A 10267-nucleotide genomic window follows, 5' to 3' on the forward strand; every position below is an offset into this window, starting at 1 on the left:
ATGAGTGAAACTCCGTCTCAAAAAAAAAAAAAAAGAGTTAACATCTTAACAAGCATGAATATTAGCAGTAACAAAATGTTAAGTATAGAGCAATAGTTGAAAATTGATGTTTTAAAAATAATTTATATATAAGAACAGGAAGGCTTGGAGAGTTTAGACTGTTTGCCCACATAGAGACAGCTGGGAGCTAGAAGGGGCATAATGAGAACCTGGATCTGGCTGAACCTGAAACCCAGGCTGGAATGCAGTTGTGTGATCATGGCTCCCTGCAGCCTCAACCTCTTGGGCTCAAGTGATTCTCCTGCCTCAACCTCCAGAGTAGCTGAGATGACTACAGGCTTCTGCCAACACATCCAGATAATGTGTTTTTATTTTTTGTAGAGATGAGGTCTCATTATGTTGCCTAGGCTGATCTCAAACTCCTGGGCTCGTGATCCTCCTGCCTTGGCCACTCAAAGTGTTAGGATTATAGGTGTGAGCCACTGTGCCGAGCCTAAGAATGCTGTTAACATTAACAATCAGCTTTTAAACACACACAAATATCTTATTTTCTTGTTATGAAACAGGGCATTAAAAAAAAAAAACCTAGAAATATAGGTAGGCAAAAGAAAAGAAATTTGGAGAATAAACAGGTATTGTTTTTGTTCTCAGTCTAGAGAAGGAGAAAGTTAATAAACAAGTAAATTAGCAAATATATTGACCACAAATTGAGATATTTGAAACAAAATGTCATTAAAAAGAGAGAAGGCTTTTGGAATATAGAATAATGGAGTGAGGGGGGTGTGGGGGAATATCCTAACTTAGGCAGGGAGGTCAGCAAAGTCCTTGTTGAGGAGGTGACCTTTCTGCTGAAATGAGAATGGAAGTAGTGATGCAAGGAGCTGAGTGTCCAGGCCAGGGTCAGTCAGGGCAGTGTAAAGGATTAGAATGTGTCGTCTCAAAATATGCTGCTTTGGCATATTGATTATTTTGAGATGAAGACAGTTGAGAAATACCTTATGCTCTCTGCCCTTCCCCTTTCTACCTAAAAGCAGAGCATACATTTCCCATAAGAAAAGTACCCTCCCTGTACCAGGAAGAAGAGTAAAACATTCTTATCACTGGAGGTGGAGAGTTGACACTGAGATGAATCTATACAAACAAATCTTACTAAAATAACTTTTATCTTCCATTAATTTCCTTATATAGTCACTGTCCCACAATTCACTGCCTCTAGCCCAAGCCTCTTTTTCCTTTGTCTTGTCACATCACTACAATTTATTGTCCTTTGTTAAAACGGTATATAAGCCCCTAGGTCTAACGGTCCTTTGGATTTTCACTTTTTTCTATGAAGCCTCCCATGTTATATAAAATTATTAATTAATATCAAATAAAATGTGTATACTTTTCCTCCTGATAGTCTGTTTTTCGTCAGTTCAAGCTATAGGTTCCATACTCAGAACCTAAGTGGGCAGGGGAAAAGTCTTTCCTCTTCTATACCAGGAAGGAGGTTGGCATATTTGATATTCTTTCCAGGAGGAGGAAAAAGAGAAGGAAGCCAATGGGGAGACTTGGAGTAAAACAGGGGATGTGGGTGTGTGCAGGACCCCTGCTGTTGTAGGACTTTCTCTTTAGTTCAGCTAAAAATGGGGTTTTTGTCACATGACCATGAGAGATTAGGGTCACAGACATTTTGAAGGGCGAGAAAAATGGAATTTATTGGGCAAAAAGGGAAAAAAAGGGAAACAGGGACTCTCAGCAAAGCAAAAGTCCTTCTAGCCGGCTTCCTGCCTCACAGACTGAATCCAGGTTCCATGCTGGAACAGGAAAGGCCAGGCTTCTCCCACCTATAAATAGTGTGAAATTCCTGAGGTTCCACCCCATCATCTCAGTGTGCAGGCTGGTTCAGGGTTCTGCCAGGGGGCCCTTTTTACTTGACTGTCTCACTGCCACCCACTTTTGTAGGATTTGGAAGAGAGTTGAAACTCTGTCTTATGGGAACATTAATTATTAATGTAATTTAAAAAATGGAGGCCAGGCATGATGGCTCATGCCTGTAATCCTAGCACTTTGGGATACTGAGGTGGGAGGATTGCTTGAGCTTAGGAGTTTAAGAACAGCCTGGAAAACATAGTGAGACCTTGTCTCTATTATTATTTTAAAGAAAAAATATCTTTTAATGGAATAATTCTAGGTAAATGGTGATTTGTAACTTTTCTTAATTGCCAATGTATGCATATTGGGTACTTAGTCTTTTTGGTAGGTCAAGTGTCCCTACCAGCTAACCCTATTATAAATAAGACTGTTAAATAAACAATAACTTTTTTTTTTTTTTTGAGAGAGAGAGTCTCCCTCTGTCACCCAGGCTGGAGTGCAGTGGTGTGAAAGATCACACCACTGGCTCACTGCAACCTTTGCCTACTGATTTCAAATGATTCTCCTGCCTCAACCTCCAGAGTGGCTGGGGTTACAGGTGTGCGCCACCACGCCTGGCTGATTTTTTTTTTTTTTTGTATTTTTAGGAGGCAGGGTTTCACCATGTTGCTCAAGCTGGTCTTGAACTCCTGATCTCAGGTGATCTGCTGGGCTTGGCTTCCCAAAGTGCTGGGATTATAGGCGTGAGCCACTGCACCTGGTCCAACAATAACTGTTTATTGCTAACTAGTCTCTTACTGCCTTCGCAAGACAGAACTAGACTTTCTATTTCTACTAACATGATGTAAATTAGAAAACAGAAAAACTGCCACTTCCTTATATGTGCATCTTTGAAAGTAGTTCCCCTGGGACCGAGTAAAAAAAATGCCCGAAATGGGCATTTCTGTGTCAGGAAAAGATTCTTACTTGTTACTGGCTTGTCTGCTGTTCTTTCTGAAGCCCTGGCAGAGGATAAATCTAATTTGTACACAATGTTAATGTTATGAATTAAACTGTGACACCTTAAAAATCACATTATGTACTTATTCTTATTTTCTTCAGAATCTGACATAACATAGCTCAGTGTTTAGCCAGAATGGTACTCTGGTTTCTCCAAGCACTGATGTTAATGTGCCTCTCTGCCCTGCAGCTGGTGGGTCAGGGGGATTTGGGGAGATACTTTGTTCTCTGCCTCACCGTATGTTCTTTTTGGTCACTGTCACTGTTTTTAGTGGACAGTTTCTGAATGACTACAGGGAATGTGGCTTGTTCCAGTGCTGAGACATGAGTTGCTTTTAGAGTTTTAACATTGAGAATCACAATATCTAGTCCTGCCAAGTCAAACTTCATAGGCTCCAGTGAAAAAATAATGGTTTGAGAATCAAGTACAACAAGAATGCTTTGGCATATTTTCAGTGGTGCTTTATGATGGCCTTATCCAAGACAGAGCAAACAAACAGAACAAGCCAGGGACCACTTTAGACATGATGGGTAATTTTTCATGGTTTATAGAGGTCTCAGAAAAATTCTTTTCAGATTTGTGTTTTGAAAAGCTTTGCTTGATTAAGCATAAGCAAATACACCTCCAGATTCTCACACACCCAATCTGAGAGAAATACCACCTCATTGTCCACCCAGCTTGAATTCCCTGCTTGATGCACTTACAGTAAAACCTAAAATCTGGGATGTGACAGCTGGCTCTAGCTGCAGTCCCATGAGCCAAGAACATTCTATGATTGTGGGGTGTGTGTGTGTGTGTGTGTGTGTGTGTGTGTGTGTGTGTTGTCGTTGTTGGTGGTGGCCTTGCTATCCACTGCAAAATTACGCCAGTCTGAGATTTAGAAGATTTAAGACTGTTACACTGGGCAGTGGATTTTCTGAAATATAAAACAAGGAATCAAAGGAATGCAAGTAGGCTGGGCACAGCGGCTCATGCCTGTAATTCCAGCACTTTGGGAGGCCGAGGCAGGCGGATCACCTGAGGTCGGGAGTTCGATACCAGCCTGACCAACAAGGAGAAACCCCGCCTCTACTAAAAATACAAAATTAGCTGGGCATGGTGGCACATGCCTATAATCCCAGCTACTTGGGAGACTGAGGCAGGAGAATTGCTTGAACCCAGGAGGTGGAGGTTGCAGTGAGCCGAGATCTCGCCATTGCACTTCAGCCTGGGCAACAAGAGCAAAACTCCACCTAAAAAAAAAATACTTGAAGTTTTTACTGGTCTTTGGAATATTAAACACTTTAATACATTTACTCTCAGGAGATTAAGGAATTGAAAGTTTGGTCTCAAATGATAACTGATTTGTAATGGTCCCTGATATCTTTGGTTTCAGGGCAATGGGTGCTAGCTGGGCAGGTCCTGGCTTGAGAGAGAATTAGATGAAGGTCACTGTGCTACTGGGGCTAACAGTGCCTGTGCTGCCCTCAAGAGCTGGGGCCAGAGGCAAGTGGTAGAAGGACCTGATCCAGGCTCTGAGGCCTATTGAAAGGTCCTCGGCAGCCTGTGCAGACCTTTTGTTCCTAGGAATTTCAATTTTTTGGTCCCTTCCCTGAAAAGGAAACTTCTTCTGTGAATATTTATCTTTAGGAAGCAAATTCATGGTGTTGGGATATGTTTCCCAGCCTAATAAGAAGTGCTCCCCCGGCCCCCAGTATTATTTACCTGGTTTCTCATTTCAATTTTGGCCTCCCTTGGTTCCAGATGGTGAAAATACATTTCAGGTATTATAAGATTTGAGGGGCCTGATGAAATAGTAGAGTTTACTGATGTTGTGCTATTAAAAAGAAATAATCTCAATTATCCCACGTTCTGAGCTCAGAAGTCAGTCTAACCTGGGTGTGGCTCATGGCTGTAATCCCAGCACTTTAGGAGGCTGCAGTGGGAGGATCACCTCAGGCCAAGAGTTCAAGACCAGCTTGGGCAACACAGAGAAACTCCCATCTCTAAAAATAATTGAAAAAAAAAATTAGCCGGGCCTGGTGGCATGCACCTGTAGTCCCCACTACTTGAGAGGCTGAGGTGGGAGGATTTCTCTTGAGAAGCTGAGGTGGGAGGATTTTGCTTGAGCTGAGAAGTTCGAGGCTGCAGTGAGCTATGATTGCACCACTGCATTCCTGCCTGGGTGACAGAGAAAGACTCCATCTCTTTAAGTAAATAAATAAATAACTAGAAGTCAGCTTGGATATGTAATTTTTTCAAAGTGCATTGTAGTTACTAGATAGGTAAACTGATGTAATTTTGGTCATGTGTAAACATATTCACTGTTTTGATGGACACCTATCCAAACTATTGTAGACTCCTTTCTTACACCCTGTATACCAAGTGCAGCACTTTCTGAAGGACACTTCTGTGAACTTCAGTTTCTGAAGGTGCAGAAGATGTGGGTTTAGACAGGACACAGCCTCGCGGTGGTCAGAAGCAAGCCTTCTGGAACTAGAGCGCCAAATTCTGGTTCTGCTATTGACTATCCTTGACTTTTGATGTGTTACTTTATTTCTCTGTGATTCAGTTTTACCACCTACAAAATGGGAGTGTGTGGTGGTGATTAGGGTTTGCTTTGCAAACCTTCAACTGCAGGGAGTGTAACTGACTAAGGGCCCCAGCTGGTGTGCTCTAAATCTATCGCTGCGTGGACAGGCTTGCGTGGCTGCTTCTGGCAACTGAATGCATCAGGGATACCAAGGCACACCAACTCCTGGGCCACACAGATCTCCTCTGATTGCTACTTTGGCTTGTGGACTCTTTGGTGGCTTTCCTAATGAAAGCTTTATCTTGTTTCCACCCCATCTTCTCCCCTTGTCTCCTCACTGGGATCAGACTTGCATCATGGCCTGAGGGCTGTCTCGGCCTAAACACCTCTTTCCCTGTTTTCTCTCACTCAGGGATTTCTCCTCAGGCACAGTGGTCAGTTTAGAAACAAACAAGCATCAGGATGGCCAGTTAAATTTGAATTTCAGATAAACAACAAATAGTTTTTTATTATAAATATATTTATACTTTTGGTTTACTTATTTTCCATCTGGAAAAAAATCAGGCCTCTTTATTTCCATTAGGGCACTTGCTTCTTGGAGGACCTGATCTAAAAGTAGGTGCTAATAATTGCACCTACCCCGTAGGTAGAATTAAATGAATAAAAGACATAAAATAACTAAAGCTGGACTTGGCACTTAGTAAGTGCTCAGCAAATTTTAGTTATTATCAAAGGCAGAGGATGTGATCAGTACTGAACAGGGTCTCCTTAGGTTGCTGTGCCTTTGCCCCAGAGGGGAAGGAAAAAAATCTCTTTCTTCTACTCTCCTAGATTTAGTGTCTGGGCTCTTGCAAATTGAACCAACAAAAGACAGATTAACAGGAGAAAAAGATTTATTTAATATGCATATGGGGGCCTCACAGAAATTAAATGAAAACCCCAAAGAGGTGATTGAAGACTTATATAGCATTTTAACAAAGGATGATACATTTGTGGAGAAGTGGAAAAGGGCTTAGAGCTTCTAGGCACAACACCTTGTGGAAAGGGAAATATATGGGGTAACTAATGAAAGATAAGGGTTGTTTCAGTAAGGTTTGTTTATGCAGATTCAAGCCAGTGCATGTTTAGTGATAAGAATTGTTTCTTTTTCCTGGTATGGGAGAGGAAAGTGCCTTCACAGAGAGAAATTTATGCCCTGCTTTTAGGCAGATAGGGGAGGATAAACAGCTTGTTCAGCAGTCTGCTATTTCTCAATTGTCTTCAGCTCAACCCAATCCTTTGCCAAAGTGGCATACTTTGGGGTGGTATATTCTGATCCTGATCATTCCCAAAGGTGTCAGTGGGATTGATTGGCCTCCAGGCCTTGTGCCAGCTGCAGGGAATCCCCCACACTGAGTGGTCTTGTGTTGGTGCTTGCGGGGTGGGTAGAAGTGTGAGTGGTCTCTCAGGTAAGCAGCTCTGTTCTCTTCTGCTGTCTGAGCGAACACTGCTGGGCTCCCTGCCTGTTACTGTTTTTCCTCTGCCTGGCGGCAGCTGTTTCTTATCTCTTCTGTTCCTTTTCTCTTATGATCTTGTTTCTCCTTTGCTTTAGTAGCCTTCATACAAAGAATCAGGCTTAGTCATCAGAAAACCAGAATGCTTTTTTTTTTGGCAAACCTCCAAAAGCTGTGTTCGTAGTTAGTCTTTCTGGCACTTCTGTTTGTAGTTGTTTGATTTACTTTTGCCTTACAAGTTCCTTTATCACCAAGGATGTTTTCTTCTTTCTCCTTTGACTATCAGGTTCTGCAGGAGTCTGGTTGCTTGAGAATTCTCAAGGGTTGAAATCTCGATATTTGAGGTGATGTGAATAAGTTGTATAGAAGGGTAACCCATATCATGGATGTGGGGGAGGCTTGGCTGCCTCCCTTGATGGGATGTGCCCGAGGTTCTTGGGCTCTCACTCATCCAAGAATGGGGAGAGAGTCCTGGCGCAGTGAGCTTACCCTTGATTAAGTATCACGGACCCAAAGAGTTTAGGTAATAGAGAGCGATTTATTTGGCAGAGAGAGAGAGAATGGAGAGAGAGTGAGAGCTCCCATGCTGCCGTGGACGGGAATCTGGAGGGGATATCCCTACAGGAAGAGAGGGAGAGACAGCTCCCACATTGCTGTGGGAGGGGATCCAGAGATGGAGTTGCACAGGTAAGGGAGTAGGGGGATTTTAACCCGGCAGTTACGCCGCTCCGTTCAAGTTCTCCTCCAGTTTAAGGAGCTTTTCCAAACTTCCTCTGGAGTGATTGATCTTCGACTCTGATATTGGATTGGCTGCCTGGCCCAAAATCACAGCCTTCTCCCTTGCAGCTTTCGGCAGGCTTTCTAAACAAAGGAAGCTCACCCGGGCTTTCTCCCCAGCCCACCAGTGAGCGGGAAAGTTAGACAAAGAACTCTTAAGTTCCCAGATGAGACGGGGATGAAGGCATGGCACTGGGAAGTTCTTGCCTTTGAAACCACAGCCCTTGTAGACCCGGGAAGAGAAGTTAACATAGTTCCTCAGAAGTGGGTGGACACTAATGGAACAAAGGAGGAATTTCATGGTTACCTGGGAGAATGAAAAATGTTAAAGCTCAAAACAAAATGCCTTGGGTGTTTGAAATAGATTCTGGAAGTTTGAGTCTTATGTGTTAGGACCAGAGGCATATGAAAAATTCAATAGCAGTGATACATTATTGATTTACATTTTCCTAAAATCCAGAAAACAGTTATCTCAAAATACGGTACGGACATCAATTTTTGTCAGTTAACTTTGCAATGAATTTGTTCCCCCTTAATTGCAGCCTTACGTTGTCAACAAAGAGTCAAACACTGCAAGGTATTTGAAGAGATTTATTCTGAGCCAAATACAAGTGACTAATGGTCTGTGACACAGTCCCAGGAGACCCTGAGAACATATGCCCAAGGTGGTTGGGCTACATCTTGTTTTTGTTTGTTTGTTTTTTGAGACAGAGTCTTACTCTGCTGCCCAGGCTAGAGTGCAGTGGCACAATCTCACCTCACTGCAACCTCCACCTCCTGGGTTCAAATTCTCCTGCATCAACCCGAGCAGCTGGGACTACAGGCACATACCACAATGCCTGGCTAATTTTTGTATTTTTAGTAGGGATGGGCTTTCGTCATGTTGGTCAGGCTGATCTCGAACTCCTGACCTTGGGTGATCAGCCTGCCTTGGCTTCCCAAAGTGTTGGGATTACAGGCGTGAGCTACTGTTCCTGGCCTACAGCTTGGTTTTTTACATTTTAGGGAGGCATAAGGCATCAATCAATACCTGTAGGATGTACACTGGTTCAGTCTGTAAAGGTGGGACAACTTGTTGTGGGGGCTTCTAGGTCATAGGTGGATTTAAAGATTTTCTGATTTAAGACATGGAATCAGTAGAAGGGAGTGTCTGGATTAAGATAAGGAGCTTCAAAGACCAAGGTTCTTATTATGTAGATGAATCTTCCAGGTAGCCCCAGGCTTCAGAGAGAGTAGATTGTAGCTGTTTTTTTTTTCAGGCTCAAAAAGGTACCAGACTCTTAGTTAATTTTCACCTGGATCAGGAAAAAGACCTGGAAAGGGAAAAGGATTCTCTTCAGAAAGTAGATTTTCCCCACAAAAGACAGCTTTGCAGGACTATTTCAAAATATGTCAAAGAAAGATATTTTGGGGTAAAATACCTTGATTTCTTTCAGAGCCTGCTCTCATGTTGATACCTTACTGCTGCAAAGACTCTGTTTTGTCAGTGTTAAGGTCTATTTTAATGTTAATACTGGTCCACTGTGCCTGAATTCCAATGGGAGGTGGGCCTAATGAGGCATGTCTGACAACTTGCTCCATGGCCTGAACTATGTTTTGGGTTTACTTTTTACTTTTATTTTTGAGATGGAGTTTTGCTCTTGTTGCCCAGGGTGGAGTGCAGTGGTGCAATCTTGGCTCACTTCAACCTCTGCCTCCCAATGTCAAGTGATTCTCCTGTCTCAGCCTCCCGAATAGCTGGGATTACAGGTGTTCACCATCACACCTAGCTAATTTTTGTATTTTTAGTAGAGACAGGGTTTCATCACGTTGACCAGGCTAGTCTTGAACTCCTGACCTGGTGATCCATCCTCCCCAGCCTCCCAAAGTGCTGGTATTACAGGCGGGAGCCACCCTGCCCAGCCTGGGTTTACTTTATAATGCCCTTGGCTGAGAGGAGGGGTCTATTCAGTTGGTTAGGGGGTCTCAGAATTTTATTTTTGGTTTGCAACATGGTGATTAAACTTCTTCATACTGATGCAAGTTATTAGTGGCAAAATTGTAATCATAAAGGCTGGTCTTACAACTAATTTAAATATTAGGTGTCATTAAAAGTCATAGGATCATAGAATGAAAACTGATTTTGAAAGCCTATTGAGCCCAAAGCTTTGTCCTTAAGCAAAGGCAAGTCATTCCAAACAAGATAAAAATGAATCTTATTTCAAAGTTCTCAGAGAGGGGTTTGCATAACTTAAGGCAAAATTTAAATTTTTGAGCTATGATATATTTAACAACAAAAAAAGCCAACTGAGTTATTTAAAGAGTTGTGCAATCATGTCAACATATAGCTTGTTTGTGACGTTTGCTGGTTAATGGAATATGATATATAGCATGCAACCTACAATTATTTTAATTTTGGGAGTCTTTAGAATTAATATCTTCTTCTGCTAGTTATAAGCTTCCTTAAAAGATTACACTGTATTTAGGACATTCATGAGGTACATAATAGAAAGGTGCTGAAATTTTGAATCAGAACATCTGGTTTCAAGTGTGTTCCCCTACAATTTAGTCCTTTGGGAAAGTCATTTAGCTTTTTGGAGTTTAGCTTCTTCATCTGTAAAATGTTAATACAAATTTGTTCTTGAACTTTTT

General features: G+C 42.2%; 1 long non-coding RNA gene across 1 annotated transcript in view; it reads right to left on the reverse strand.

Annotated features, from left to right (window-relative positions):
- LOC108284324 overlaps positions 1–4706 on the reverse strand; it is a 10093-nt gene extending 5387 nt beyond the window's left edge. The window contains exon 1 of the long non-coding RNA XR_001817166.2: positions 4559–4706. This is a non-coding gene — a long non-coding RNA (uncharacterized LOC108284324). The remainder of the gene's footprint in view (positions 1–4558) is intronic.
- Between the last annotated feature and the right edge of the window lie 5561 nt (positions 4707–10267).

The sequence above is a fragment of the Cebus imitator genome, unplaced genomic scaffold (genome assembly GCF_001604975.1).
Source record: "Cebus imitator isolate Cc_AM_T3 unplaced genomic scaffold, Cebus_imitator-1.0 Scaffold275, whole genome shotgun sequence".
In the NCBI taxonomy this organism is placed as follows: Eukaryota; Metazoa; Chordata; class Mammalia; order Primates; family Cebidae; genus Cebus; species Cebus imitator.